Below are 24,903 nucleotides of genomic sequence, written 5' to 3'. Positions count from 1 at the left end.
TCACAGATTCGGATTATGTACGGAACGGGTTCGTGGAGCACCTGGTTAATTGGAAAACCAGAGGCATGTTATGTGCTAACAACAAACCCTTGAAACATGGGAAGTTGATCCAAAACATTGATGATCTGGTCACATCGAATGGGATGACCATCTACTGGAAAAAGATTAAGGGTCATTCCAAAGTAGAGGGACCAGACAAAACTGGAAATGACTTAGCTGATCAGCTGGCCAAAACCGGGGCCATCCAAGGGCATCTAATTGAGATTGAGTCCCTATTGGGGGAAATCCAGGTCACTGCTATCACTAGGTCCCAGACAAATGCTCACAATGACCTTTCAATTGCACAATGGAGTAAGGAGACCCCTGATGCGCTCATTCACATTCACTCTTGCACTACAAGGGTACACTGAGAGTCCAAGTATTTATAGTAGGGCATTAAAAGAGCAGCCCGATACTCTCGAGTTGCCTACTACTTGCATGTTACTACAGTATGTAGATGATCTCTTCTTGGCTGATTCTGAGAGTGCCTGTAAAGAAGGCACCGTCTTGTTGCTTTGTCATCTAGCGAAACAGGGCCACAAAGCTTCACTCAAAAAATTCCAATATTGTTGTCAGGAGGTCGCCTATTTAGGCTATCTCCTGTCACAGGAGGGAAGACGGTTGACACCTGAACGAATAAAGACTATTTCTGGCATGTCTGTCCCAAATACGCAGAAGGAAGTTAGAACCCTGATAGGTATGGCTTCTTACTGTAGATTGTGGATCCCTAACTTTTCGTTAACGATTAAACCAATGCTGGCTTTGACAAAGAAGGGTATTTCTTTGCCATTGCCATGGACTTTGGAACACCAGACAGCATTTGATTTGCTCAAATCCGCGCTGTGTTCAGCGCCGGTTTTAGGAACTCCAAATTATGACAAGGCCTTTGTGTTGTATGTGCATGAACGTGATGGATGTGCTTTGGCTGTGTTAACGCAGGAACATGGAGGGAAGAATAGGCCGTGCGGCTATTTCTCATCTGCCCTTGATCCTGTTGCATGCGCTTTGCTGAGATGTTTGAGAGCGGTTGCTGCTGCTGCGTCTGTAAAACAGAGAGAGGGAATGGTCCTGGGTCATGCGTTAACCCTAATGGTTCCTCACTCTGTAGATATTCTATTGAATAGAACTCAAACACAACACCACACTTCTGCACGATTGACAAGATATGAACTTATCTTGTTTGCCCCCCACATTCAAATTCAGAGGTGTTGTGTATTAAATCTGGCTGAACTTTTACCTGTCCCGCAAGATACTGTTGATGGTGACGAACTGTCACATGATTGCCTTTATGCGACAGAACAAGAGACTAAAGGTAGAATCGATCTGAAAGACACGCCTTTGAATAGCCCACAAGGAGAGCTATTTTGTGATGGCTCTTGTTTTAAACTTCCTAATGGTACATCGTCGGCTGCTTATGCCGTTACTACTTTAAGCACGATTGTGGAAACCAAAAGAATTATGCATAATTCCGCGCAGGCTGCAGAAATTATAGCGTTAACTCGAGCTTGTGAACTTTCTGAAGGGCTTACAGTAAATATATACACCGATAGTCAGTATGCTTTTGGGGTGGTTCACAACTTCGGTAGACTTTGGAAAGAACGAGGTTTCTTGACCTCGCATGGCACGAAAATTCAGCATGGCATTTTAATAGTGCGATTACTTTCAGCACTCGCACTCCCTGTTCAGCTAGCTATCATAAAATGTGCAGCACATCAAAAAGTTACAGATGTTATAGGAAAAGGGAATACTTTCGCTGATCAGATAGCTAAGCAAACTGCCACTGATTTTAGTTCAGAAATGTATGCTGTAAGAGAAACTGTAAATATTTGCACTTTTGGTGAAAGTATCGATTCTGTAAAAGACATTCAAGCAGATGCTACTATAGAAGAAACTAAGAGATGGGTCGAGGGTGCAGGAAGGTTGGATGATGATGGGTGTTGGGTGGACAATGTTGAAGGAAAATGGTTACTCCCTGATGCCTACATTACAATGATGGTTATTATGGTTCATGGTCCGACACATGTTTGTGCGCGTAAATTGACTAAAATGCTACACAGTGTATGGGCCAATGATAAGATTTTCAAAACTGCGGAGCGCATTGTCCAAAGGTGCATGGTCTACTTGCAGCATAATATAGGAAAAGTTACCTCAACTCCTAGAGGAAGTTTCGCTCCACCTTCTGTTCCGTTTGAGGTTATTCATTTTGATTTTATTGAAATGGAACGTTGCAATAATCTTAAATATGTGTTGGTTGTTATTTGTGCTTTTAGTAAGTGGGTTGAGGCCTACCCTGTTAGAGATGCAACGGCCATAACCACGGCAAAAACTCTGTTGAAAGAGTTTTTTCCTAGGTTCGGGCTGCCGAGAGTCATCTGGTCAGATAATGGGCCACACTTTATCGCTGCTGTAATCCTACAAATATGCAAAGGATTACAGATTGATAAACGGTTCCATTCAGCCAGACGTGCCCAAAGTGCCGGATTAGTGGAAAGGCATAACGGCATTATAAAGAACAAGCTCGCTAAGACGTGTGCTGGCCCCAAGTTAAAATGGCCGGACGCCTTACCGATCGTGTTGCTGTCGATGAGAACAATCCCTCAAACCAAGACTGGGCTCTCTCCTTTTGAGGTGGTAATGGGGAGACCTGCTAATATTTGGGGTATGCCAAAAAGTAGTTCGTTGTGGGATATAGAGAATGTCCTTCTTTCAGATTACTGTAACCAGTTGACTAAAAATCTGTTTTCAATTTATCACCAGGTGCGAGAGGCATTACCTGTACGATACGAGGGTCCTGGTCACAGTCTACGACTGGAACTGGGTCCTCACAAAGGTTTTTGAGAGGTCGCCTTGCCTTGCACCTCGGTGAAGGGGTCCCTACCAAGACCTGCTAGTCACCCAGACTGCTGTGCGGGCAGCGGGTCGTAAGAACTGGATCCATTCGATGCACACCAAACGGATCCCGCAGCCCGTGCCATACGATACAGAAGACACAGAATCCCTTCCCACTGCTGTAACCAACGTGCCTGAAACAGCAACAACTGACAAGAGAGTATCGGAGACCGTTGCAGAATTTGCAAGGCCAGACAAAACGGCCATCTTGTCTCTGCACTCTCCAACAGTGGAACTTCCGGATCAATCATTTTCTGATCCCATTTCTGTTTACTCGCCACCTCCAGTAGGAAGTGACGACACTTTGTTTTCTGATCCTACAGCACCAGAAATTGTGAAATATAATTTACGTCCAAGGAAATAGACGTACAGCACGGTTTGACTGTGCGATTGCGGAAATCATTTGAGGGCTTGCATTTTGGCCCGACTGTATGGAAGGATTCTGTTGGCTAAGGGTTGAGGGAAAGACATTAAGAAGACGCGTGACTGGAGTCGCCAGCAAATGAACAATTGGTGTTTTTTCGATTGAAGACTACAATGCCTGCACCCGCTATCGCTCATACCGAACTTTTAGATAATTATGTGACTAGCAGAGACAATGATCAAACATGCAATGGGACCCCCAAAGTGTATTGTTGCCTTTTTGTAATAATAACTGGATTTTTAGTAACAGTTGGTTTTGGGTTATGGTATCTGGAGGAAGCATATCCGCTAGAGGACTTTTTACCTATTGAAAATGTATCTGTTATCCCCACTCCTTCCGTGCAATTGCATACTTTATCGCCTAGAGATTCTTCGCATAGACGGAACTATCAGAATAATACCCTTTTGTTGATCATGAATGCCACTCATGCAATTTTAAATAGAACCAATTGCTGGATCTGTTCACATCTACCGCAACATGGGCATAAGGGGCTAGGTTGGTATATTCATCCTTTACCTTTGACAACTGCTTGTTATGCTTCTCTTAGAGCACTATTCTTTGGCCGATGGAATGACAGCATCTCAGGGAACTTTGATGGTACAAATCTGAATAGTTTTGAAAAACGTGTTTTAATGCCCCTGGGATGCTCGCTTTTTGCAAATAGGAGTAAACCAAATGTTGCTTCTGTTAGGCCCTCTGATAGATTGTCTCGTCCTTTTCAGTCTTTAATCTCTTTCAAATTGGCTCCTATCGGCAATAAGGATGCCACGCCTCCATCTTATTCTGTTAATCATAGCCCTGATTCAGTATCCTTCTGCATACAGAGGAATGGAACACAGTCAATGGGTAATTTTAGAAAATGCGCCAACGTTGCGAATTTGACTAGTGTGAACAGACCTCTGTATGTAGGCGAACCTGTCTATTTTGTTTGTGGTAATGTGCCATTTCCATGGTTACCCAGGGATTGGCAAGGAACCTGCTATTTATGGATTCTATTACCTGGGGTATTTATTGCCAGTACTGCAGAAATTTCGAAAACTCGTCCACGACGAGGTGTGAAAGGGGATACTCCAGCGCAAACTCTAGGAGACATCATGAAATCCTTTGTGCCATTTTTTGGACAAATTACGAATTCAGAAGATATCAGGGGACTATCGAGAGTATTGGAGAGAACCATCAACCGGACCACTGACATACTCTATAATATGACGTTAGAACAGAAAGCAATAAGATTAGTGGCTCTTCAGAACCGGATGGCATTAGACGTCATTCTGGCTGAGCGTGGAGGAGTATGTACATTAGTGGGGTCCACTTGCTGTGTTTACGTACCAGACTCCACTCCAACGATCTTTAGGGCTATCCAAAATCTACATGTTCTTAGTTCAGAAGTGCATGTTCCTGAGGGAAACTGGGAACTTAGTGCATGGTTTTGGGACCTCCTACGGTCGTGGTGATGGAAGTTGTTTTCGGCCCGCTGATTATCTTGGGAAGTTTTCTATTCCTTTGTTGTTGTATACAGTGTCTCCCTGGTATATGTTCAGTATTAGGGGAGTGTTGCACGCAAGCAACAAGTGTATTAGGGCATAAAATATACGCCCCAGATAAGGTTTCCAAAGAGTATGTGTTGAAAGAAACTCTAGTGTCTGATCTAATGGCAATAGATATGTCTGGCAATAATTTGGGGTGTGTAGACGTTGAAATGTGGAGTTAATCGCAAAATGATTGAAGGTAGTTTAGCGTTTGGCATAGGCCAAAAGGAGGGTTTGTTAGAACTGATATAATATTGTTTCATCCTCATTGCATTTGTTGGCCTATGCCCAGTCGCTTTGCGAGGAAATCCGTATTACAAGGTCGTGACCTTGAGTGAATCAAGCCTCCATTTTAGGTTAGAGCCACCATTTTAGTTAATCGTACAAAGTCACCCTGTGGCCTAAAATGGCCGTCTTGTGTTCTCTTGTTCTTGCTTTAACCTCTTCAACCTCCGAAGTAGAGTTAATGTCCAACCTGCCTTCAGGCTACATGTTAGGGTCATGTAGACCTTGTCCTTTGTTGACCTCGGGATCAGGGGATTACTCGAATTGGTGATGTTAACCTACAAGTATACAAGAACAATAACGCTATCCAAATACGACATGCGAGACATTTGTTTGACCTGTATTAAAGCAATGTGTAAAAAGTATAAAGTAAAACTTAGAGAATAATAATGTTTGTAAATGTATTAAAAAAGTAAACCGCATGCACGAGATATGTAAATTAGGAACGAACCTGGCGTGACCCTAGCCCAGTACATGATTAACTTGAAAGAGGCTGGACATTGTTATAACAAAAATGTATAAATACTCTGATGTCCAGCTAGCAAATCCTGCTCACTGCTCACATTGAACCCTGCTGGTGGTCTCTGTGATGTATTGAAGGCCAAATAGCTATTTGTATACTTTGTTCCGTAACTGTTCAGTTTTGTAATAAAGATTCTTGGAATCTTTACAAGCCCGTGTTGGTGTATTTCTCTTTGCATGGTGTAAAAGCCTTAATATTGCATTTTTCTGATTCCACACTGCAACCAAACCCGTAGGTGAAGTCAGCCTCCTGACCTAGAGAGGAGGCAAGATGGGCGACGAACCTCAACCAAGAATGTTGGTAGATACCGTTGAGCGGCAACCAAAAACTCCCACCAGAGGCTTCACCATACCAACCGATTTACTAACCCATTTCCCCCCTTCCTGCTCCTCCAACATAACCAACACCACTACACATGACCAGGGGCTAGCCACAAAACACATAAACACACCAAGAATTAATCTAATGTTTGCACACTAACAACCCTCTAAGAGCCTGGGAATGGCACTAGAGGGAACTCCACTGGTACATAGTCCATAAATCCATCAACACCACACAAATATACACCACCACACAAATACCCACAGATACTCAGACACCTAACAGCGACTCTGCACCCAACTGGCTACAACTAACCATTGTGCATGACACACATACCAACACAAATACTATCACACATCCGAGACACTGGGTCCTACCCATATGGTTACAACACACGGGGCCTCCCAATCCAACCCCCACATGTATGACAACACTCACAAACACCAGTTCCTCCAGGTTTTGAACCTATCCTATCATCCTATCCTCACTAACACCCCCAGCCCTCCTCTCTTGCAGACCCACCTGAGCACCTGGAGACTGCCCTTGGGTGGAAGCGGTGCGTGGTATAAATCAACAAAACATAACATAACTAGCCTGCCTGTGCTCAATCAAACAATTTGTACAAGATACTAGCATTATAACCACATTACTGGCCCTATCTCACCTGAATGAAGGAAACATCCTGATTACCAGCCAGCACTCCACCACCCTAGCAAGTATCCTCCTTGCCAGTGCCCATCTCGCTCAAATTCTTGGCAAATAGGGCAAAGTCACATCCACACTCCTTGAGCTTCACCGCCTCCCCTCAAGCATGCGTCACCTTCCAAGCCAGCTGCATCATACGCAAAGCTGTCACGTGCATGTTTCCTCCCACCTTGCAGACAGTCACCATCTTTGGTGGTCAGAGCAAGACCTGGCCGGACCTGTTCAGCAGGATTGAAAAAATGAAGAAACCAGGTAGCAAGCATTCTCAAGCTATGTACCCAAATTGTGGAAGCCCAGACCTATTAACATCAGAGTCGCACCACTCTCAAGCAATTCAGAAAATAAACCCGGACCCTCCACTTCAAGGCGCGCCTTCTTCACACATTGTATGATACCTTACAGACTACATCCCGAGACCAATATTCCTCCTGACACCAATCCTCTACAGTACACCCCCGCTCCACCCTCAACAACCCTCACAGCACTGTCACGTGTTCCCCACTAGCTGTACATGTTAACCTTTTCCCGCTACCCGAAACAGTGTGGAGGTCATAAATGCTGTACTGTAGGGACTGTTCCCCCCAATAACAATCAAATGTGTGCATTTAAAAATGATGTGAGGTGCCCCAATGTTTCCTGAGGCTAGTTCCATACTCAATAATTACCCCAAATAATCTAAACACCATAGACAGATCAGAAGGCATGCGTAACCGTGCGTCTGTGCGCGTATCCACATCCGTGACTTGGTGCAGCCCACTGCTTTATTGTGTCCCTGTACAACCTACAATATTATACAACCAATCACAGCTCGGCCGCTCTTTGGCACTTGTGCAAACGAATAGTGCATTTTTGCATAGCATGAAGTGGGAAGTGGAAAGAGTGCCCAAGCGAGGCTTCTGATCTCGCACCCTACACGTGGTGGCACATGGGGGTGCCCATAGGAAGTGGGAAAGCGAATCCACAGCCACAGGTGTTGCCCATTCCTTCCACTGGTTCCAGTTGTCTACAGCCAGGCTGCTGTGGCCTTCTCCCCACGCCTCTTCTTGAATCCTTATGATCTGCCTGTTAAATAGCTTAAAGTTTTACGATCTACAGCAAATTCTGTGCTTGTCCCCTGGGCCTTACGGATTGGACTTTTTAATGTTTCATGCATGAAGAGAGACTTGGAATAAAACACTGGCGGTCCCGCGGTGTATGTCACTCTGCTACACATGGAAGAATCCAATCCCTCTGTGGGAGAGGGAGCCAGGGAGAACATTCTATGGGAAATGGAGAGAGCTCAGTCCTAGAGCCTGGATAAAAACGCGTTATGGGCTAACCAGACGGGGCTCTATGGGCTGAATCCAAACACTGGGGAGTCGCTCAGCTCAAGGTCTGGATCGATTGCACGAATGAGGCTCCTTGGTCCGGAATCGCCTTAGAGCCCTGGATCGAAAAAGGGCTGGGCTCTGAATTCAGCAGCTGGGCCTGGAGCAGAGTTTAGCTTGGCATCAGTCTAATGCGATTCAGACGGTGGGAGTCTGGCAAGCATCCGCATTCAATGAGAACCGAGTGCATACCTAACCTTCTCCCAAGGGGTGAAGGCCTATGATGTGAGCACTCGGCATTACACGCCAAAGCCCACCTGCTCACCGTAAATGCACAGACTGGGAGAAGCAGCAGCAAAGGCGTCTTCACGGGCTGGTCTGCAGTCCAAGACTGCCAATTTAAGCGTCCGCTCTCCTCCAGACACACAGAACTGCTCTGTCTTGGCTGACTCCTCCTGCCACTCAGTGCGTCAGGCATGACACGACCCTAAGGCAGAGGGGGCCACCATTAGTTCTAGGCATGGCTAGGGCATGTGTGATGGGCCTGAAAAGGGTGAGGCAGGTCTCTGCAGCTTCCTTGGCTCGCCTGTAGCAGACAAGTCTTTTTTTTTTCTTTTTTTCTTTTTTTTTGACGTCTACCCTGCTGGGGATTCGAACGTGAGCATTGCTGACGCACTGCACTGTGGCATTTTGCCAGGCCAGATGAGTCTCGTTTCATTTCAAAAGACTGCTTCGGAATTGGGATATAAAACCCATTCCCAATTTGCAATGGGTTTTATATCCCAATTCCCAAACAGTCTATTGAAATAAAACAACAACAATCCAAGCAGTCTATTAAAATAAAACACCAATCTAAGCAGTCTATTGAAATAAAACAACACCAAACCAAGCAGTCTATTGAAATAAAACACCAGTCCAAGCAGTCTATTGAACTGAAACAACACCAATCCAGCGAAGCCAGTGTTGAAACTCACTCTGCCATCGCACAGGTGGTGGTTTGGTGTTGTTTGTATTCTACAGACTGCATTGGAATTCAGTGGTGGAAATGGGATGTCAAGGGGGATCCCACAAGGGCCAAACCCTCAAGCCTCTTCTGAAAACCCTCAATGTAGTGGCAGAAGGGAGACGTACAGAGAGAGAAATAGAGGCAAATGGCCCTTTGGCAGTTCATTGACGTCAGCTTCATTCTAGCACTTGTGCTTTTTGAAAACATATAGAAAAGAACCCAGACTCTTTCAAATATGTTACAGCAAGCAGATCCTGACCTGGCCTCTGCTGTCGTCCTTGTACGGACAGTCATACAAGAACTTGAGGAAGTGTGTAATCAAGCCCTGGATACAACAATACAAAATGTCTGGGACGAAGCAGTCCACCTGAGCAGCAAGTGTGGTATAGCAGCACCTACAAATGGTGAGCCTGAACCGCCTCGAAAGAAAGCGTGATTGTCAACGGCGTTTCCACATAAGAAATAGTGCCATAATGGAAACTGTGGGGCAGCGATCAAAACGGCGCACAAAAGATGATTACACTAAACATTATGTGTATGTGGTTCTTGACAGAATAATCTCCGAACTAAAATCCTACTTTTGCAAAGATTCTTTGCTGGTCATTGAAGGTATACAGGCACTAAATCCCAGATGTGATTCTTTTCTCAGTTTTGAGAAATTGTCACCAATGGTCACATTCTATTCCTATACCTGGAGAACTTGCAACCAGAACTAAAGCAGGCACCGGTAACCTCAGAAAGGAAGAAGACATCTGAAGCCATTAAGGTGAACACAGTTCCAGTATTCATAAATATTGTGGAGCCTTATGGCTCCACCAAGACATAGCGTGTGAGGCTATACCTTACATATTGTGACTTTAAGCCTGTGTTGCGTCATTTGAGTTAGGACTCGTAAGACTCTAACATACAATTCAGGAATGGTGTGTCAACAATGATCTCTGCCTTAATGCCAGTAAGACTGAGATCCTCATTATTGGGACACCCGCTCCCTCCTTTCTCTCTCTCTCTCTTGCCCCCCACTCTGGGCCCTCATCCTGTGAGGCTAGGAACCTTGGTGTCATCTTCGACACCACCCTCTCCTTCTCTCCTGCCATCTCTGTTGTCTCTAAGAAGTGAAACTATCAGCTGCACCCCCTCAGAGGTATTCTTCCTTTTCTCACTTTCCCAGAGAATCTCACTGTCTCCAGAGCTTTGGTCCTCTCTAGGCTGGACTATTGCAACAGCCTATTTCTAAATCTTCCTGACTCTACTCTTTGATCTTTGCAACGTATCCAGAACAGGACTGCAAGACTAGTCCTTGGCCTCAAGCCCCGGGATCGTATCTCTCCAGTTTTGAAATCTCTTCACTGGCTCCTCGTGGATGCAAGGATCAACTTCAAAACCCTCTGCATCATCCACAATGCTTTCTGGGGCCTGGGACCACTCTACCTTTAACTTTCTCTTCCAGAACATCTTCCTTTGCTAGCTCAGAGCTCATCCAACTCCAAGCAGAGAGTTGGGGCAGATCTACCTCATCGGCTGGAGCCTCCCTCTGGAACAGCCTCTCTGCTTCTCTCAAACTTGAGCAGAACCATCTCTGGTTCGGAAAGCAACTCCAGACCTTCCTTTTCGCTTCTGCTTTCTCTCTTTCTCTCCCCTGCTGATGCACCTGACTGCTCCACGCACTGGTCTCCTGGTCACCCTCTGAACTCGGGCCCAGGCTTCTGCATGTCCACTGCTACCGGCTTACCCAGCACTTAAAGGTATGTATCTGCAACCCTACAGTCCCTTTTCTCTGCACTTATGAGCCACCCACTGGCTGCACTTGTGACTTAACTGCACTTCCCCCTTCCCCTCCCCTTGGCACTTGTCCTCTTCCCCACACTTGTGCAATCTGAATGACACAAGGCCTAGTAAGATTGTTATTTTGTCGTCCCTTTGTTTCCCCCCTCCTTGTCTTGTCGCGCCTAGAAACACTTGTGTACAGGCGGTTTATAAATGCCACATCGTATCATATCATATCATGGTAACTCTACCAATTAGTGAGGCTTTTGAAGTTGCACTTTGCACTTTATTGTGACCACTGCAAGGGTGTACATTACATGTGGTACCTGTCCAGGCATGTGATGTTATTATTGGTGGATTGGAGGCTACATTTACATCTGAACATGTCATACAGGGGCTGGCATGGGCAAGGCTGGCATGGCGCTGTTGGAAATGGCATTATATTGACTGTGATTAAGTATTATGCTTAACTGGCTGGCTGGCACATTGTGGCGACCACTGCCGTATTTAAGGGAACCATGGTGTATTTAAACATTACCTCAGGCAGGTTGGCAATTTTATGAGCAACTCCCCGTAATTGAGCAACACAGGTCACTGTAAATCGACAGCACCCTGCAGCATTTCACCAACACTACTTTGCAGTAGCATGGCATTTGGTGCGAACACCTTCCAACTTATTCTGTTTTTTTATATTCTGGCACATCCAAACCCAATGCTGTGCACTGCATGGTCACCTGGGTCAATATTAAAACTAGTGTCATTTCTACTGACCTATGATTCATGGCATTCTGCTTACCTTTGATGCCCTGGCATCAGAAGTATTAGAATGTTTAATGTCTTTCCAACATAATTGCTTGTTGTATAAATGCACGTTTTTTACCTCCCTTCTGCCACTTGTTCCTACTTTGCCCCCTTCAGTTTGGGGAAAGTATACACATTGCCCTTTTGTATATGGCCCCACTACCTTTGTCTGTGGCCCCCTCTGTGCCCCTCTAAATTCGATTCCTGGAGATGCCACTGGTGGCAATCACTCGTGGTCACTGCTGGGAATTAGGTATGGGCAGGTCAGAGCCATGACCACATATGGCTACATCCATGTCTGCACCCAACCCTTCTTAGGAAGCCATGTCTGGCTGCTGGGTCACCGGGATCATTGGAGGCATGGCCTGTAGATGACCCCCTGGTACAGCTACGGCTATGACCGGGTAAACAGACAAGCTCATGCCGTCACACAGCCAGGTGCGGTTGCATGCCGGGAGAACATTATGTACATTGGAACACTGGAGCACAGAGGGTGGTGCACATTGTGAAGTAGCACCCTGCAAGGTTCTGGCGATTCAAGGACGAAGGGTGCTAATCATGTAACAGGGTGATCCAGCAGGGTAAATAGCAAAACGTGGCTGAGATTCCGCGAGCTGATCCACACCGCCGGCATGTCACTCCCCTGCAAAGGAAGGCTCAATTCTGCTTGGCTGATGTCAATCATTCATCTCTGGTTGGACAGAATCTTCCTCCATCGTTGTCCACCCATCAATGATAGACTATTAGATTGGGGGGGGCGGAGGGGCATCTATGCTTGGAATTGAATCACTCACGCAGGTAATGGGTGACCTTTACTGATCATTTGAATATACAAAGCTTCTGCTTCTCCCCTCATTTTAGGGTGAACTTCCCATCATAATCAGGTGAAAAAGGGTTGTTTGTAGGGGGACCTAATGACTGTGTTGCCAACACTTTTCCGGTCTTGGGCCTGAGTTTACAAATCGTTGGTAATAGCCACTTTGAAGGTTTGTTTGGTTAAAGTTAAGCAAAGCTACCATTAGAACGCCCAGAATGTTAACAGAAAGTGGATAAGGAAAGAGAGAGACTGCCACATCAGCCGCGTCCGTTGCTCCTTCCTCCGCGTCTCTCCTCAACACGTGCTGATGCACCTCTGGATCCAGACGTGAAACACAGCTAGTGGGGCCGCCGCCCTTCCGCCCCCACCCCTGACTCTGCCACTGGGAAGGAGGTTCTGACAGGGGGGAAAGAGAAGGGGAGGTGGCGTGTGATTGGGTAATAAGGGAAGACTAAATAGCTATTTTGCGTCAATGGTGATAAAACAGGTCAGTCGTTGGTGGGAAATTGAAGCAACGATGCCCCATCAAACTCACCATAGTCCATATTCTCACACTAACCAGACCCCAGTGGACTACTCTACGCACCGAACATATGTTTTCCCCACCCTCAAACCACTGAGGATTTCAAAGCACCCCTGACTTCTCTCCACAGCGTACCTCTGGCTGTCATTAAGAGGCCCAAGACCCATGGCTGAAGCGGTCTACTCGCTTTCTATCTATCGTCACTACACGTTGCTGGTGCCAGTAGGTGTATACAAGTTCCCTCACACAATACACTGGAAACAGCTGCCCCACAGAATCAGCCCTACTGCACCGCTGCCGTCTTCTGCATGACGCAGATAAGGCACGGCACCGCTACACATCAGGGAAATAAGCAATTAATCTGAATAGAAATATGGGTGCTTTGGTTTTACAGCAAGACCAGAGACTTTTGGGAAAGGGTCTGTGAGAGGTTGAGTCTGGTACTGAACCGTACTATTCCAATGAAAGCTTCCCTTTTGATTCTTGGTGATGTGTCGTCATTAAAGGATCTGCCATTTTGTAAGAAAATGTGGCTGCTCCGGAGCGGCATGCTTGCAAAGAGGATGATCCTTCGTGCATGGAAATCATCCAATCCCTTCTGTATCGATGATTGGGTGGAGGAGTTACTGACTGTGTGCACGTATGAGAGGGCCCTTTTCAAACAGACTGGAGATACTGTTACATTCAGTGATATGTGGGGTCCATTCCTAGATGTATATGGCTGATATGCTTTTGTGATGTGTTTCCTGAGAAGATCTCTTCCATGTAATAATTCTGCTTGCACTGCTGTTCTTGAATTTGGATCCAATTATACCTACTATGTAAATCATTTTATGACCTATACTGTGTTTTTTTTCTTTTTTCTTTTTGCTTTTCCTTTTCCAACGTGCCATAACCCGATTGTTCGATTGCTTGCCTACTCTGCTTCTGCTGTTTATGATTTTACGACAATAGATTTGCTGATCATATTGTTGTTTGCTTTTGGTACATGAAAATACAAGTTTTATAACTAGAAATATGGGTGCTGCACCCTTTCTTACTGCTGAATCAGCCCGCTGTCGCCGTTCCCTTGCGTTAGAATGGCACGTCCCAGCTTCTGCTTCCTGCTTCTGAGGGTGTCACATGGCCCAGCCAACATGCCGGGCGTTTCACTCCCACCAGAACATGCCACCGCGGCATCACGCAGGGGAATGTCTCAGCACGCCTACCTCTCATTCCTAGAGAGCCCCTTCTGGAACAGCTCAATATGTGTTCGCCTCTCCCATGCGCCATCTTGGCGTGGGTCCATTGCAGTGACTGTTTCGCCTTCTGGCAGTCACTTCCCATTCTAAGCCTGGGCTGTCTACCCCCCCCCCCTTCTGATGCTTGCCCAATGTGGGGTTTCTCAGAAGTGAATAGTTTGATTCCTTTTGTCTAGAATCAGCCCAGCTCGTGTGGTTTATGCTGAAAGAAATTGAGTCTATGCGCTTTATGCGTCCTCTGATGACAGACCGGCTCCGGGAATGGATACGCGCAGTGTTAACACGCTTTGGCCATGTACTGCCGGACCAATTCCCTTATCCCTGAGTGGCGGCGGAGAATCCCTGGCACATGATATGAACACATTGAAAGCATGAACTGTCAAAGACTTGGGGGGATTTGAATTTTTGCTCCACTTTGTAGTGGTTTAAAAAAATATTTTTTTTTTTACTGAACATAGCACTCAAAGATACTTGGTATTATGCAAATGTGGGCTGTAGAGTAGCCCACACCGCTTACATCCAAACGGGGCCAACACATTCTGTAATTAATCAGCACCTTCGAGAGATGTCTGCCTTGAGCTGGGAAAGAGTATGATGGCTTCACTCTGAGTTTACGCTGGGAACTGTTTCAGCTAGGAAGTGCTCCACCTCAGGGAGAAAGTACAGGCCAACCGCACAATGCTGGACCTTCATTGCGGAGGGAAGTCCCACTATAGAGGCCTGCGGTGGGGACATAGCCATTGCTGGAGGAGAGGAGAGCAAGGGGGGGGGGAAGGGCAGTGCACAGCGTGGTTGTGTGTGACTGAGTTCTTGGTGTGAGTTCCCACACGCGGTTGCACCTAGGAATCCTCTGAACGCTAAAGGCCTAATTCACAGAAGCATTTTATAATGGCAAAACCCCATTGAATATGAACTGTGATATCGTAGAGCAGAGCCTTGGGAGCGACGTGGGTATCTTTCTGACCGAGATTTTATTACCTGGCCACCAGTCTACTCGCTACCTTATAATATGTTACTCTGGGATTCTGCACACTGGGGTTTGCGCCCTTGAATCCCACTGTTGCCCTGATTCAGTTTTGCAGCTCCCAGCTGCCCCACTGCTCTTCTACTCCCAGGTTTCCCTAGGGGGATGTTTCTGCAGGGTGATGTCATTCCACTGTGGACTTGGCGTCCTCTGCTGTCTGCTATGTCTTCCCCGATGCGACTTAGGACCTAGCCCTACACGCTGTCTGCTGCAGTTACCCTTCCAAAGGTGCCACACTACAAGGGCGTTGGATGCCCAAATGCCCAACCAAGTCTCCATCGACTTCTCCTCACACTGACATGCTCATTTGTTATGCCCCAAGACACAATGTGCATACCCACTAAGCCTTCCACACATGGCAATGTAAGACGCATCCCTACAGACACCAAACTTCAGAATGGGCAAACCTCTCTACAACAAACAAATACATCACTGTCCCGACCAATGCACCCTCGCCCTGTGGGCCTACAAGGCTCCCCACTGGAGAGACACCGCAAGTGCTCTCAAAACAGGCCACCTCGAAACAAAACCACCCACAGGACCCAAATGCTTTCGGACTGCGAGCATCAACGCGATGGCAAAGCTGCTTCCATGTTCCCACTCTCCCACTAACCAACTGAGATGTTGGGTAATTGTTTCTTTAAACTGGAGGGGGGCCAATGTCAACACAATGCGAACAGCCACTTTTTTTTGTCGCAGTGGGAATGTAAGTGTTGTATGCACAAACACATACCCATACACACACACACCCTGTGCTTAAATGGAACCAAGCCTCTTTCCCAACACAGCTCAAGACTTACAAAGAGTCTTTAAAAATGCAGATTTGAGGCGAACTCATTTACAGGCATAATCAAGTGACGCTTTTGAATGACAACCATGGACGAAGCGTTTTACATGCTGGTGTGCACGCATGGTGCTGGGAGGGCATGGACCTTGCAGACTGTGCGTCCAGGAGACCTGTGTTCAGTTCCCAGCGCCACCGCTTAACCTAATGGTGTGAACCGTGACAAATATCTCCTGCTCACAGAGCTGTTCATTTTCATAGCTGCCAACATTAGGAGCTTCTAAAGTGATGCAGTTCATAGCAAGCTGTGAAAAAAACCACTTCACTCATTTAAAGTGTCGCTGCGGTGGCATAATAGCCGTGGTCATTTCACAGCTGCACACATCTTTGAATATTGACATACATGGTTTGCAACATTTCACGGCTGGTGGAAGACGTGGGCCACCTGTGTGGCTGCTCCTGCCATCACTCTCCTGTGGGCCTTGCATCCCCACTCACCTCCAAACCATGATTAGGAGAAGGCTGTGATGCTCCCACTACTCTCGCAAACCTACCATTAGGGTCATACATGTGCTGTAACATGACTGCACATGGTAGCCCTGTTCGTTGTGAATGTTAGCAACCCTCTTAAGTTTGCATTAATGTTTAGGTGATACGAGCCAATGGGTTTCACCTCTTAATTGACTATCAGTCAGGGTTCCGCCCAAAGTGTAGCATCGAGACAGCCACCATCCAGGTTGAGGATGATGCTCTCCAAATCGTGGATAAGGGTGATACATGCCTCTTCATCCTCCTTGACCTCTTGGCTGCATTTGGCACCGTTAACTACCGCATCCTCCCCCTCTAAGCTGACAGCATGGGATGCTCTGGCGCTGTCCTGAATTGGTTTACCTCCACCCTCTCATGCTGACACCAGACTGTCCAGATGAACTTGTTGAGTTCTAACCAACACAAGGTCTGCTGCGCAGTCCCCCAAAACTGTATTCTCTCACCAATCCATTTGAAACTTTACAAGGAGCCTCTGGGCACTCTCCTCAAAGATCTCATAACGCCATCCACCAATACGCAGATGATAGTTGTACATGCAAGTGGATAGCGTGCAGGACTTAATTCGTCACCTCGATTGCCTAGCCATCATCCAGTCCTGGATGTCGACTGCCTACCTCAAACTTATCCCACCCAAGACTGAATTTCTCCTCACCGGGCCACTAAAAAACAACTTGTTCAACAATGGCTCAATGATATGCACTTAGAAGGATTTGATCCACAACTCTCAGACTCAGCAAAATCCTTAGGCTTTAAGCAGTTTGTCATTTGAGAAACACATATCCAAGAAGAGCCAAATAGCCTGGCTCAGAATCTCTACCTTTCAAAAAATCAAATCCTTCATCCCACCGATGGACCTCCGGACCGTAGAGCAGGCCCTAGTGGTCTTGCACATTGATAATGGAAATGCTCTCCTGACGGGGCTCCCAGCTGCTCACTTGGCTCCCCTATAAGCAGTCCACCATGCTGTAGCACATCCTAATATGGGAGCATGAAAATCTGACCACATTACCCTCATCCTACATGAAGTACATTGGCTTCCACTCCAAGCCAGGATACTGTTCAGCACTGCGTGTATCATCTACAAAGCAGTCATGAGTAGCACAGCAACATAGCTGGCGGCTAAGCTCCACATATCTGGGGCCACACGCTCCTCATGCAGCAGATCGACCAACCGGCTTGAATCACAACTCGTCCACAAATGATGAATACCCTACAAGAGGAGATTATTACTTTTATCTGGCATTAAAAATTATGGACCGGAGTTCTGGGCATCCCCAAAGTGAAAAGGTACATACTGGCAGCCCAGATAGGACCCTTGCTACGTTGGTCAGATCTGGACTCACAGAAAGGCTGGAGTAAAATAGAACAAGGAGTAACTAGCATGCCCTTAAACATGTTACAATCAATACACGACCCAGAACAGGGTGGCAGGAGGCCAACTACAGAAGGCATCAAAGGAATCACTACTAAAATGGGATTTAGCACTGAAATGGGGGAGGGTCACCCCGGGATTGGGACCACACAGGCCAATGTGCCATAATGCAGACTTCTCCCCAGGCATAAAGAGCGCCTATTGGGAAAGATGGGAGGGAGTCGATACACTGAAAAGAGAGGATTTCTATAAGGACGGTAATCTACTTTTATTCGAGGAATGCAAACGTAAATTTCACATAGGGGAAGTAGAAAGGCACACATATATCCAAATTAGACACTGGATATCTCATAGGGAGGTGAAGAATGCTGTACTCGAACACCTATGGGACTAGATCTGACTATGCGAGAGGGGGTACCTGCGAAAGGCATCTCGAGGATATACAGACTGCTCGATAACGCACAATACACACCGGACCTACCATACATGAACAAACGGGGCAAAAATCTAGGTATTGTCATTAGGGAAGAGGAATGGGGACAGATTTGGAGGAGAGCACAGAAATTGTCGAAATGCATTGCTATGAAAGAGTCGGCCTATACAATTTGCCATAGGTGGTACCTGACACCCCAGAGAGTGAACACAATAAAAAAACAATCAGCCCTATGCCGGAGGCAATATGGGGATATAGGGACACTGGGACATATGTGGTGGACATGCCCTAAAGCAAAAATAGTTTGGAAAGAAATCTTAGGCCATATCAAAGAGATGACAGGGACGCACCTACCTGAATCGCCAGTAGTGATACTCCTAGGGGCAGAGGTGAAAGGGGTATACGCAGCAACAGGAGGTAATGCTACACTTATTAAGAACCTCTTGACGGCAGCTCACATGACCCTCACACAAAACTGGAAAGCACCAGAAGGCCCCATAATTGCATGCTGGTGGGTCAAAATTGGGGGGGGGGTTATTAGCAATGGAGAAGGTGGGCGCTCTTAAAGCAGGGACATATACAAATTCTTGAAGATCTGGCTCCCTTTTCATGAACATGTCAGGGATAGAGAAAACCAATTTTATAAACCACAAATACTTGCAAATGTCAGCGTAATCTGAAACTACACGAAGTGTCCTATGCAATGTAGACAAAAGGACTGTGACTACCAGAAAAGAAAGATACTTGGTGTCATATCCATTATTGTGTCATGTCGGGGGGGGGAGGGAATAGGGCGGGGAGTGGGGCAGGGGATAGTTCAATTATTATCTTATAATGTTGCCAATATTTGCTGAGTTACTGGTTGAACTATGCAAAAAGACAAAAGACTCAATGCACCATGAGAAGGCATCATAGAAGAAAACTCCCGAAAACCGATTCTTTGGACTTGAGGTTGCAGTAAATAACTCTGGAGTAAAACTATGCAATGTTATGGAAATGTTGCTGCATTGACTACATAAATAAATATTTAAAAAGAAAAAAGAATGTGCTTATTGTATGGCTTTGTTTTGATGTGTGTGTGGTGGAAAATGTCTACAGGACCCACCTAGACAATCCAGCCCACTCCAAAAGCCTTGCGAATGACATTTTGCCCTCCTGCGGAGCCTGTTGTGCACCTCTGATCTGAAGTCCATCATCAATCTAACAGGTATTGTGTCTTTAATCTCATATAGATATGGCTCACTCATTCCACAATAAAGACGTAAACCGAGGCAGCAAACCGTTTCTAAAGGAAACGCCTCAAGGTACCAAACAAAGTGACTCTTCCGATGAGATACAGAGAAGCACATTATCCTTGTTTTGGTCAGATTCATAACTCAATCCAAACCAACATCAGATTCAGAACTTCTTTGTAACCCCACTCTACGACTAAAGAAACATGATCAGCACAGGCCAGGTAGGGTACATGGAACTCTTTTAAATACGGAGGGAAATTATTGGCCCGGGGAAGGGTAACGATGATATTGGCTAGATGCAGATGAACAAGAAATGCGCCTAGATGCCTTTGGGTTAGGTGTGCTATATAAATGCAAAAATAAATAAACAGGCTGCAGTGTGAAATCGTACCCATGATTAAACCAACAACCTGCCTGGATTCCATTCGGCAGGATGCCTTCTGCCTCAAGACGTACCCTAATCCATGTTCCTGCATAACAGGAATGATCAAATTCAATAGTCTCCAGTCTCTCCGCACGGCTAGTAGTTCCCGTCGAAGAATGTTCCTCACCACTCTCTCAGGAGTGGCTGAGTATTCCAGGATTGCCACACACAAAGGAGGATTATACAATGCTGTAGCGCTTGAAGCTAAGAGAGCCTTATTCGCAGAGCGGTTTCCAATGGGGATTTTCCATTATAAAACGCTTCAGTGAATTAGGCCCGCAAGCCTTTATGCCAACTCTAAAGCCTGTTTGCAATGGCTGGAGGCTCTCATTCTCATGCAGTAATTGTTTTAATGCTCTTAGTAAGGTTGTTGCAAAACATTTACTAGATGTATCCAAAAGACTGTTAAGCAATAATTATGGGCATTTTCCAGCCGCTCATTTTTGTAATGATGCTTTTGTCCGTGTTTCAGGCGATACCATTTCTCTGCAATGTTAATGGAGGTAGAATCTTTGGCCATATACCCAACTGTCCATACTATGAGGCCCCATCTGGGCCTGGAGCACGTGAACCTTCCATTGCAATTATAATCCCCTGTCTATTTTGTTCTGAGACCTCTCCTAATCAGGTACACGCACAGTCCACGAGTGTTTCCTCTACCAAGGGTACAGCAATGCTAAACATGAAATGTGCATAAAATGCTCCTGATCCTCTGACCAGATTGCACTCTGTGGCTGATTCCTTTTGTCTATTGCTAATCAGAAGTCAAAGGTTCCGCCTTCTTTTCTGGCCATTGCCTTGAACATCCTACTCCATTGTTTAGTGGGTTTTTGTTCATTTGTTTTAATCCAGTTCATATCATTTTGTTCTATTTTCATTATGTTGAATAAGTAGTCTACACAATTACAATGTATTTATTCATGTATTTGTAAAGCGTCGAAGCTCACAGGCATCAGGGTGCAACATACACACAAGACAAGAGAAGGAGGAGACGGGACAAATGGGAGTCAGGTGATCAAATGCAGAGAGTTCACTCAAATAAATGAGTTTTCAATTGTCTCTTGAAAGTGGGGAAATCTTTTTCTTGTCGTTGACCCAATGGGAGTGAGTTCCATGGGAGTGCTGCTTGGGCAGAGAAGGACCGGCCATTCCCTCTCACATGTTTGGTCCGTTGGCACGCCTAGAGAAAGGTGTTCATGGAGCATAGAGTTATTTTGGGCTCGTATTGCACCAGACATTCTCTCAAGTAGGAGGGGGATCTACCATAATGGCACTTATGGACCAAGGTGTTCGTTTTAAATTGAACTCTGGCTGCGTCTCGGAGATCCTTCCTATGATTAGACACATGCTCTCTCTTTGGGGTGTTTTTAAAAAAACCTTATAGCTTTGTTTTGTAGAGTTTGAGGTTTTTGGATGCTGCCTTTGCTAGCTCCGCATAGCAGAGTGCTGCAATCATCAATTCTAGGGAGGATTATTGCCTTTACCAGTGTTTCGCAATTTTTGCTAGAGACATAAGGTTTCATTTGTCTTAGAAATCAGAGGCAGTATTGCAAGCTTTTCACATTTATTTCGGCGTGGACCTCGGTGCTCAAAGAGGCTTCAAAGTACATGAGCAGTGTCTTTACCTTTCTGTTACTGCTACCCTGTTGCTGTCTATGCTAAAGTGCTAGTATAGATCTTGCCTGTGCAGAACTGAAGATCATCAGCTGGGTTTTAGATCCATTCAAACACATGCAGTTGGACGACATTCAGCGACCAATGGATTAATAAATGTGTGTGAATCTGTCATGGGGCCTCATTACGAGTCCGGCGGTACCTCTGGCAGTACTTTGGGTGTGTTGCCGGTGGACTTGTAAAATGTGACCTGCGCCTGAGTTCCCGATGCCACTGGGAGATTACAAGGACTCTATGGGGTTGGGGACTCTGAAGTGTCGGCACCATTGGTGACGGTGATGGCGCTTCCGTGAATGGCCTGCCTACTGTGGCGCAGTGGCCACGGCAGTCAGACACGTAGTTTGCCGGCTCGGAAACAAGGGTGCCGGTGAGCTTACCGGCACCCTTGTTTCGGACTGGCAAACTTTTAATGTGGCCCAACGAGCACTGCCACCTACCTTCTCGGTCATCCGACCCTTGAAGCGTGTGTCAGTTGAGGCTTTTGCCGCTACTTTCTCTTCCCCCCCTCCACCTCTGTCTGACTCACATTCTGACATAGCCCTTTCCATGCTCCCCTCTTATATCTCTGATATGCTTGATATTCTTTACCCTGTCATGAGGATCCGCTTGAAGCCCAAAACCAAGTGCAACTCCTGGTATGACTCTGACCTCGTCACTCTTAATCGCAAGTGCAGGGTGGCTGAGAGGAAATGGCTAGCTTCTTGCACATCCTCTGACAAAGTGGCCTGCCACCTGCTCCAAAGGCAATACCATCTCTCTGTCTGCACTAAGAAGAGAGCCCACATCTTAGCCTGCATCTCTGCGGCATCTAACAACTCGGCTGAACTCTTGAAAATCTCCAAGGAGCTGGCCAATCCTTCTGCAGTCTCTACCTCTCCTGTCCCCTCCCAGGCCCTCTACATGGCCCTGGCTTCTCATTTAATCTCTAAAACCCAGGACATCCTGTCCACCCTCGCGTCCTGTGCTCCTCCTACCTCTACTCTCTCATCTCACTCCGGCCCCCCTGTGGCCACCTCTCCTCCCTATTTCTTTCTCTTCATTTCCTCTGTTCTCCCCTGACAAGGTTTCTAGACAAGCCCGATCTATGAAAGTCTCGTCAAAACAGGTTCTTCCCTGCTGTTCCAAAACCATCAAGCACCACATTCACACCCTCGTTCTTGCCCTGGCTGACTTCTGCAACCACTCCTTTACCACTGGAACCTTCCCTTCCAACCTGAAGCACTCACTTGTGCACCCTCTTCTCAAGAAAAACTCATCCGACCCCTCCTGCCCGGCTAACTATCGCTCAATCTCCATCACTCCTTTCCTTGGCAAACTACTGGAAAAGCTGCCCATCTCCCAGCTTAATTTTCACACTGAAGCTGTTGGTTGTCTTCATGACCATCAGTCTGGCTGCAGAGCAGCCAGAAGCATGGAAACTGCTCTCCTAGACATCTGTGCTCGCTAACCTTTATTCTAATCTCCCCTCTGTCCTCATCTTACTCGATCTCGCTTCTGCCTTTGACACGGTCAACCATGCCATCCTGCTCAATCGTCTCTGTGATAACCTGGGTATCACCGATCAGGCCCTGGCCTGGCTAACCTTGTTCCTCTCTGATCGACCCTCCCTGGTCCAACTTGGGTCCTTCCTTTCCTCTATCTCACTCTCTACCTGTGGTGTTCCCTAGTGGTCTAATATCTCTCCCTGGCTGTTGACCCAATACCTGGTACCTCTCGCCCACCGCATTGCCACTCTCTTCTCCAATGTTCAGTGCTATGCGGATGACACTCAGCTCACTTATAGGCTCCCCTCTGCCACCTCTTCTCCTTCTCTCATCTCTGACTGTCAGTCTGCTATCCAAGAGTGGTATGCCACCAATGATCTCTGCTTTAATGCCAGTAAGACGAAGATTCTCCTCATCAGCACACCTGCACCCTCCTTTCCTGTCACTCCCTGGTCAGCCTCCCTTGGCCCTCTTCCTGCTCCCACCTGTGAGGCTAAGAACCTCTGGGTCATCTTCGACTCCACACTCTCCTTTTCTCCTCACATCTCTGATGTCTCTAAGAAGTCAAACTACCAACTGCACCTCCTCAGAGGTATTCTTCCTTTCCTCTCCTTTGCCTAGAGGCTCACTGTCTCTAGAGCTCTGGTTCTCTCTAGGCTGGACTACTGCAATAGCCTCTTTCTAAATCTGCCTGATTCTACTCTACGCCCTCTGCAATTCATCTGGAACAGGACTGTGAGACTTATCTTTGGCCTCAAGCCCAGGGATTGTATCTCTCCAGCACTGAAATCTCTGCATTGGCTCCCAGTGGCTGCAAAGATTAAGTTCAATACGCTCTACATTGTCCAGAAGGCCTTCTGGGGCCTGGGTCCTCAATACCTCCAACTCTCTCTTCGTAAATACCTTCCTGCTCGAGCTCTTCGCTCCTCCACCTCCAACTCCCTCAGGGTCAGTCGCTTCTCCAAGCAAAGAGTTGGGGGCAGATCTCTTTCTTCCGCTAGGGCCTCCCTCTGGAACAGCCTCCCTGCCTCTCTGCAACTTGAGGAGAACCATCTCCGGTTCTGGAAGCACCTCAAGACCTTCCTCTTTGCTTCTGCCTTCTCTGTTCCTCTCCCCTGCTGATTTCCTGTCTGATACTGCACTGGTCACCAGGCTACCCTCTGATTTTGGGCCCAAGGTCCCTACCCGCCCCGTTGCACATACGCATTGCCTCCTGGCAACCCTTGCACTTGGATCTGTATCTGTAACCCTACAGTCCCCCCTACCTGCACTTTTGGACACTTGCTGTCTGCACTTACCCTTGCACCTGCCACCTGTTGGCCGCACTTCTTCTTCTTGTTTTGATCCCATGTACAGCACTGTCCCCTCCCCTTTCCTCTGGCACTTTTCCACTCCCCTGCACTTGCTCAATCTCAATGTCACTTGGCCTAGTAAAATTGTTGTTTCTGTCCTCTCTCTGTTCCCCCTTCCTTGCATCATCACGCCTTGAAACATGTGTGTATAGGCGCATTACAAATGCCACATCATATCATATCATATCAAGGCCTTTGGAATAATCACCATTAAGTTCCATTAGTAGCTAGGTGTCATCTGCTTAGTTGGTGAATTGCACTTTCATGCCTGTGAGCATGCCACAGGGGGGGGGTTCTGTAAACATTAAACAAGACATGAGAGATGCATGCCCCCTGAGGGACTCCAGAGGTTATTTCCTCTGGGTCTAATATAGCATTGTCCCACTGCATCTGATATA

The sequence above is a fragment of the Ambystoma mexicanum genome, chromosome 2q (assembly GCF_040938575.1).
Source record: "Ambystoma mexicanum isolate Mex_15411 chromosome 2q, UKY_AmexF1_1, whole genome shotgun sequence".
NCBI lineage: Eukaryota > Metazoa > Chordata > Amphibia > Caudata > Ambystomatidae > Ambystoma > Ambystoma mexicanum.
Note: the sequence above shows the minus strand (reverse complement) of the source record.